Genomic DNA, 8134 nt, shown 5'->3' on the forward strand with positions numbered 1-8134 from the left:
GAAAAAGATGTATTCCTGGTTATCTATCTAGATTATCTTACAGTATTTTCAAAATCTGATGAAGATCACTTGCATCACTTAAGGATTGTTTTTCAAAAATGTAGAAAATTTGGCATCTCACTTAACTCGAATAAGAGTTTGTTTGCCATGGAAGAAGGTAAGCTACTAGGACACATAATCTCTAAATATGGCATCCGCATTGATCTCGCAAGAGTAGAGGCCATTCAGTAACTAAACTTCCCCAAGAACAAGAAGGAGATTCAGTCTTTCAATGGGAAATTTATTTTTTTGAGGAGATTTATTCCTAACCTAGCTGAACACTTGAAAGAAATGACAAACATGTTAAAGAAAGACAGTGAGGTAAAGTGGTCTTTGGAGGTTAATAAATCATTTCATGTGGTAAAGTTTGCATTATCTACTACTCCTATTTTGATTAGTCTAGATTATACTTCAGATTTCATCATATTTTCTTTTGCTTCTGAGCATACATTAGCAGTAGTCCTAATGCAGAAAAAAGATCAGAAAAATGAGCAGCTTATAACATTCTTTAGTCGCATTATAAGATATGCTGCATTGAGATACAATATCATTGAGAAGCAGACATTGGCATTAGTAAAAGCCCTCAAGGATTTCTGAGTTTATACTCTACATTCTCATACCATTGCTTATGTCCCTACTGTAGCAGTAAAAGAAATTCTTGTGCAAACAAATCCCGAAGGCAGAAGAGGAAAGTGGATTGCAGCCATGCTGGAGTATGACTTGGAGATTAAGCCTACAAAGCACATCAAAGGACAAGGACTAGCCAAACTCATGGCCGAATCAAATCTACACGCACTAGACATAAATTTGATTGCTACACTATCAAAAGAACAAGAAGAAGACGACCTTTCTTGCAGGTGTCCGATATGTTAATGTCCTCATCGTGGTATTCCAACATTGTCTATGTCTTGCAGCACTTGAATCCCCCTCTGGAAGTCCCCAAAGGTAAAGCTAGATCACTGAAACTTAAAGCTTCAAAATACTGTATCTGGATGGTGTTTTATTTTGGAAAGATCTTGGAGGTGTGCCGCTGAATTCTTTAGTAGAAAATGAAGGTAAAGATATAATGAAGGCTTTTCATAAAGGAGATTGTGGCGGTCATCACTTTTGGAAAACCACAACAAATAAGATCTTAAGAGTTGGCTTCTATTGGCCCACCCTCTTTTCCGATGCATACAAAATAGTAATGAATTGTCATGAATGTCAAATTTTTCAAGGAAAGAGAAAACTTTTTCCATTACCACTGCAGCCCATTTTGATTTCAGCTCCTTTCCAGCAATGGGGTCTTGATTTCATTAGTGAAATCCATCCTTCATCTTCAGCACAACATAAATGGATATTAACAGCCAGCGACTATTTTACAAAGTGGATTGAAGCTATCCCAACCAGGAAAGCTACTGATTCTGTCATCATTCAATTCCTAGAGTCTAATATTTTGTCTAGATTTGGCTGCCCACAGAAAATAATTACAGACAATGCTATTGCTTTCAAATAAAAAAGAATGGTGGACTTCTGTGCCAAATATCATATTGTGCTAGGACATTCTACTGCTTATCATCCGCAAGGGAATGGTCTTGCTGAATCTTCCAATAAATCTTTGGTTAACATCATCAAAAAGGTCCTGGAGGTAAACAAAAAGAATTGGCATAAAAAACTCATCAATGCCTTGTGGGCAGATAGGGTCAACACCAAAAAATCAATAGGTATGTCTCCTTTTCAGCTGGTATATGGAGTTGATACAATATTTCCTTCATCTCTTGTTGTCCCAGTAATGAAAATTCTACAGGAATTGGATAGTGAAACTAATGACATACAAAGGAGAATAAATCAGATGATTCATTTACAACAGACAAGAGAAGAAGTTTTTCAGAACACATCCAAACTCCAGGAAAATATTAAAAAGATTTATGACCGCAAAACCAAGGAAGACAATTTCAATTTGGGAGATGTGGTCCTTCGGTGGGATGCTAGAAATGAGGACAAAGGAAAACATGGTAAGTTTGAAAACTTATGGAAGGGGCCCTACAAAATTTTTGCCTTCAGAGGAAAGAATGATTTCTTGTTGGAAGAAATGGATGGAAGAGATTATTCAGGAGGGGCGACCAATGGTAGGCTTCTCAAGCACTACTATGTCTAAAAAATCCTGAAAAGTCATCATCATTGTACATACTAGTGTGTATTTTATTTCTATCATTTTAGATAGCTGTCATAAGAGTTTGAAGCCCGAAGTGAAGGCCCTAAGGCTCTTTAAGTCAGTATTGTTTTCATTTTTTATTATTATTCAGTTTTTTCTATCATGTCAAAAGGTCAGTCAATCTTAAGTCAAAAGTCAGTTTTTATGCATGTTGACTCCATTGCCCAATGAATAAGGCTACTTGGTCTACGGTGTTCTTGACACCTCCAAGGAGCTGCCATCCCCAGTTGGAGCCAATGTTAGTGTCAGTTTTGTTAGCCTGTCACCTGGATCAAATATGCTTTTACTATGTTTTTCTAGGCTTTCAAAATCAAATTTTTTCTGATACTAGGTTTACACATAAAATTTGGTCATTGTTTGGTTAGTCTAAAGATGAAGTCATTTTGGGGAAATTCACTCATGCTGGTCACCTATCACACTTTATGAAGGTATCATAATAAAAATGGGTTAGTCATCATCATCATTCCATTTAAGTCTCAGGTCATCCATTAGGTCGCTAGGGTTTCCAAGGTCCATCATTTTCATGAATAAAACCAGCAGTGAGTAAAACATGACAAAGCAACTTTTCGAGAATTGATATTGATTTACACACTCGTCATACTCTCATGTTATAAAAGGTTCCAAAAAAAGAATCTCCAGCACTTAGGAAAGCAAAGAACATCTCAGGTTTGCAATGGTGAAGGTAATTCTGTTTTCATAAAGTGAAAATCAGTGTCTAAAGGAGGGTGGGCCCCATTTATTTTTGAAAAATTGAGGAAACTTTCCATATATAAACTCAAAAGCCCCATAAATCCTTCATTCATATCCTATTCAATCTTTATAATCAATCTCTCTCGCCCAAAAAAAGAAAAAAAGTCATTTCCCTAGGAGAAATTAGCAAAAAATTGCAGGCGCTGTGTGTAGAAGCACTGTGTTGTGCTTTGGCGTTGCGTGTAGGAACACTGCGCTACACGCAAGACATAATGCCTAGAAATTCACCAAAACTCTCTAAAAATTCAAATTTTCACTTGAAATCTTGATTTTACCGATTTCTAAGCTAAGGAACAAGTAAGTACACCACGTCCTCCATATTTTGCTTTTCCAATTTCATCTCATGTCAATAATTCTTCAAGCTAGGGTTTGTAGTGAAAATTTGCATAGGAAATGAGAGGGTGAAAATGGCCTTCATTATTTTTTATTTATAAATCATGTAAAATGATATCCTACACCTGCATACATGTTTAATAAGCCATTATAGCCATTTTACCCACCTCAAAACAAAGTTTAAACACTCAAAAATCAAAACCCTAGCTCATTCCTAGAGGTTTTTAGACAAGTTTCATCATAAACCCTGTTTTCTCCACCTACAAGAAAATCATCTTTCCACTATCTCTCCACTCATTTTTCATCAGTTTCAAAGTCCTATCACCTTTCTCAAGACCCTCCCATCATTTTGTCAAAAAATGACTTCATATCACTTCATTTCTATTCACACATCACATCTTATTTTCGTTGCCTGTTGCTAGGGCTTTGTGTCATCATGGAGGCAAAATCTTCGCCAGAAAGAAAGAGACAACATAAAGGAGGGAAGATCCTCAGATATGAACCATCAGATTGCAATACAATCAACTCCTATCCTTTCATCAAACAATGCTTTAAGGATGTCCATTGCCTGGAATTTTGCCAAAGGGTGAGCGAGGTGGGGTTTCATGAGCAACTAACAGATTGGGTGGCAACTCAACTGAAAGGAGAAACTGTTGTCATTGCTGGTGTTGAGTTCAGTTTTTCAATGGCCTCAATCTCAATTGCAACTAGGTTACTAGACAATGGCGAATATTGGTTCAAAGGAATGAGCCTAGATCTTGAATACTACAAGCCATTCTTGAAGACGCCATACAGAGATACACATACTCACCTCATGCCTTTCAGATATTTATTGGAGAAATATGCCCCTTTGATGAAAATTGTCATGAGGTTCTTCACTTGTGAAGGTAGATTCTCTAGGTTATATGCCTATCATATCCGCCTCCTGATGCATTTCACCTCTCAAAAGCCACTCAACATGTGTAATTATCTATTCAAGAGAATTCCAAAATGTCTGAAAAAATACAATTAAAATATAAAGAGCACTCCCCAAGCTTTTTCCATCAAAATCTCATCAAAACCATTGTCCTTCACCAGCTGGCAGAAAGAGGTATGGCTTGGGAAGCCTTTTTGGAAGCAGCCTTAAAATGGCATGAGGAAAATGTAGCATCACAGTCTCCTAGTGCGCCAAAACAACAAACAGAAGTGGGGTCATCTAGCAAACAGTGAAGAAGACTCAGCTATCCAAACCTGAAGTGACTAAAGTGTATAAGAAGGGGCAGAGGCTTGTGTTTTCTTCTCACAGAGAGAAAGGGGCCAAGCCTTCTTCATCAATAAAGCAGGAATCAACAGCAAAGGATAAAGACACAATTGAGCATGAATTTGAACTAATTGATCCATATACTGAGGATCAGACCACCAATTGAGACAGACTATCAGGGAAAGGACTACCAAATCAAGGAGCTGACAATCAATTTGGAAAGGGAAAAGTATGTTATATCATTCCTTGAATAGGAAAACAGTCAACCCAAATCAAAGGAGTTGATCCTAGAAAAGGAAAAAGCCAAGTTAATGCAGCAAGTTGGCAAAGGTAAGGAGATCATGAAATCAAGTGAGCCTGAAGCATCAGAGGGAAGAGGAAAAAGGAAAAGACTAAGAACAAGAGGCCTCAAGAAAGCCTTACAAGAAGAGAAAGAACAAATTCTGCTGAATGAGGACCTTGACCTAGAAGATAGGATTGTCCTAGAGGTTCATAAAGATAAGGAATATTGGATCAATAGAGTGAATGAACATTTGGACAAGCTCCTTGAGAAGGCAAATAGAGACAATCATTTTCTCGGACACATGGCGCACCACTATCAAGCTCAAAACATGATCGCCAATGTCAAGGTAAAGCAACTTGAAAACAAGCTCAAGGAGGCCAAAAAAGACCAAAAGGATGAGGGAAACTTAGAGATGGTTGCTAAAGCATAAATGAAGCTATAAAAAAGATGAAATTACACCTTCCCTCCAATTTCGAGCCAATTCTAAGCATTTTGTGTTTTTTGAGAATTTTTGGTCTAAGTTCGGAAATTCAGCTAGGCACGGCGCTTTTTCCTCAGGCCTCCATTTGAGGAAAGGTATACATTTTTGGAAAGCTCTTTCCATCCTCTAAAAACCCATTTGCCCAGATTTTGCAGAGGTGGATTATTTTTGGAGAAAAAGGCAAAAAAGTGGCAAAAAAAAGCATTCTGGACCCTTTTTGACAGGCACTGCGCTTCTGGAGTGACCTTGGGAGAATGGATTTTTGAAGGACTTCCTATGCTCCAAATTCATAAATTAAAACTGTTCTAGAAACTAGACTTTAAGGGCTAGTTGACTGTTCTCTCATTTGTTCAGTTTGACTCCTGGAAGGCACCTCAAAATCAGCTCAAATATGGCGCTGCGTTTCTGCACTTTTCTGTGTTTTAATTTCTAAATTTCACTGTGTAAAATTTCTAGTTTCTAGTTTGACTTAGTCAAAGTCAAGATTCTCTATTTAATGGCTATAGTTTCAAAACTAGGTAATGTAGGCATGAATAAATGTACATCATAGGTTGTTTTTGATGTTTATTAGGCCTCATAAAGGAAGCAAACTCCTAAACAAACTCTCCATGAAGTGTTTGAGCTTCACCTTCTCACTCTCACCTGTTGGTTGAGAGAATATTGGAGTCAGTTCCTCCACCAAGGAATTCGACTCCTGAAGGTGAGCCAGTGGTCTAGGAGAGTCTATAAGTATCACTTCTACTAAGGAGAAGAGGGTTGAACTTTTTGTGAAGGAGGCTTGCATGTAATCATCTTTCAGCTAACACAGAGACAGGTTGCAGCTATTTTCAAGGAACTCTAGCCCAGTGAGTTCATGGTGCTTGTAATTCATTCTTTTTGTTTTATCATGGTCTAAAAATCTTTATCTACATTATATCTCTTCTTTCTATGAATGCTTCATGATAAAATACTTAGAATTCTTGTTTTTCAAGCTCTGTTATATGGTTTTCATAGTTATGTGTTTTGTCTTCCTAGGCTAATGAAATCATGTTTATTTATGCTCATTAGTTTCTTCCACACTATATCCTCTATAATACACTGACAAATACTCAAATTACACCTTGGCTTCTGATATCTAGCTCCTTCTTATGTTTGCTCCTGCATTCCCACAACCTAAACCTACTTGTGGCTCCAAACCCTAAGTTCAGCAAACCCTAAAAACCAAATTTTCATAAACAAATACACATATCTAGCCTAAAATTCATTTGCTTTAAAGTCATATCATTGATAAAAGACTTAGAGAGATCCCTCTCATGCTCAGTAGGGCTAGTTACTAAGCTGAAGTGGTTTGAGGTTACCCTTCTCGATTTCGTTTTCAGCATAGGAGATTGTAAGGACTAACAACTACCACATCCATGTGGACTACTTCGCCAGAAGCTATGCATGTTCTACTGTGTTGTGTGTCTCTAACAGAGTTGGGACTATTTCCTTTCGACTTGAGACTCTCTCTCTCTCTCTCTTCCTTTGCAGTGAAAGAACTTTGACACAAGTGACACTAAGCACTCACCAGGCACACGAACCTTGTTGTTTGAAGACTAAAGTATACCACTCTCATGTGCTGACAAGCGAGAGCTAAGGCATATCCTTAAGATAATGGAAACTGGGCCATCATACTAGATGGGACTCTTACACCAAATGGCGTGAGGTGTAGTCGGGACTTCATACCAGGGAGATCCCCTGAATGTTGGCAGGTCCAACACACATCAACACCAAGTTAATCCATCAACACCTACCCAAAAACCTCTCCAACATCCTGTCTCGTGTACTCCTCAAACCTTGGTTCAATCCACTGTACCAACAACTGTTCAGAATCCGGGTTCAGGTTCACCTCAAACTCCCATTCCAAGAGTATCGCAGATAACTGTTTCACTTACATCACAAGTAATGGTGCAAGCCCTTGTTCAGTCTATCCCTTAGGTATACGGTGTTCAATCTATTCCTACAATTCTATCTATGCCCCAAATACCTATCGTACAACCTAATGTCCCATATATGCAAGTGTCGTTTCAAGGGCAATATTTCCAAGGCTAACCCCAGAGTCAGTTTGTTTAAGGTCCACCTTTTCAAACTCAATTTCTCTAAGGTCAACCTTTGAAAAATCAACCCTTTCAAGGATAGTTCATTCAAGGTCAAATGGGTCAGAGTCTTCCCTTTAGGAATCAACCATACCGAGGTCATGCATTTCAAGTACCGATGCAACTATAATACGGTATGGTTCATCCTGGATATCCATGAGGGATGTAGATTCCAGTTGTTCAGTCTATTCCAGGATATCCTGGGTATCCTCCTCCCGGTACATGACTCATCCCTCAGGGTTATTAGTATCCATCTCAGGATCCTAATCGCCAGTTGAATTTCATTGCAACTTTGAATTTTCCTGACCTCTCTCGCTTAACTAATGATGCTCTTCTTTATTTACCGTTTTGGCCAGCCATTCCTACTAATTTTCCTAGTGACATTACTAAGTTTGAAGGTAAGTTGAGCGAATACCCATCAATCCATGTTATGACCTGTCATATTTGGTGTGCGTCCAACTCATTAATCGACGATTCTATTAGATTACGACTTTTTCAACGAACCTTAACTGGTTCGGCAACCAAATGGTATTTAGAATTGCTGTGAGCTTCCTTTAGTACATTTAACGCCCTTGCTACAACTTTTTTGACCCATTTCTAGTTGCTCATTCGATATGATAATGGAACTGAACATTTGACCTCTTTAAAACAGTCAACGTCAACCCATATCTTAGATCGCATTCATGAATGGAGATGAAGA

This window comes from Pinus tabuliformis, chromosome Q (genome assembly GCF_031772625.1).
Source record: "Pinus tabuliformis cultivar Carrire ecotype Pingquan chromosome Q, CPIR1, whole genome shotgun sequence".
NCBI classification, from domain to species: Eukaryota; Viridiplantae; Streptophyta; class Pinopsida; order Pinales; family Pinaceae; genus Pinus; species Pinus tabuliformis.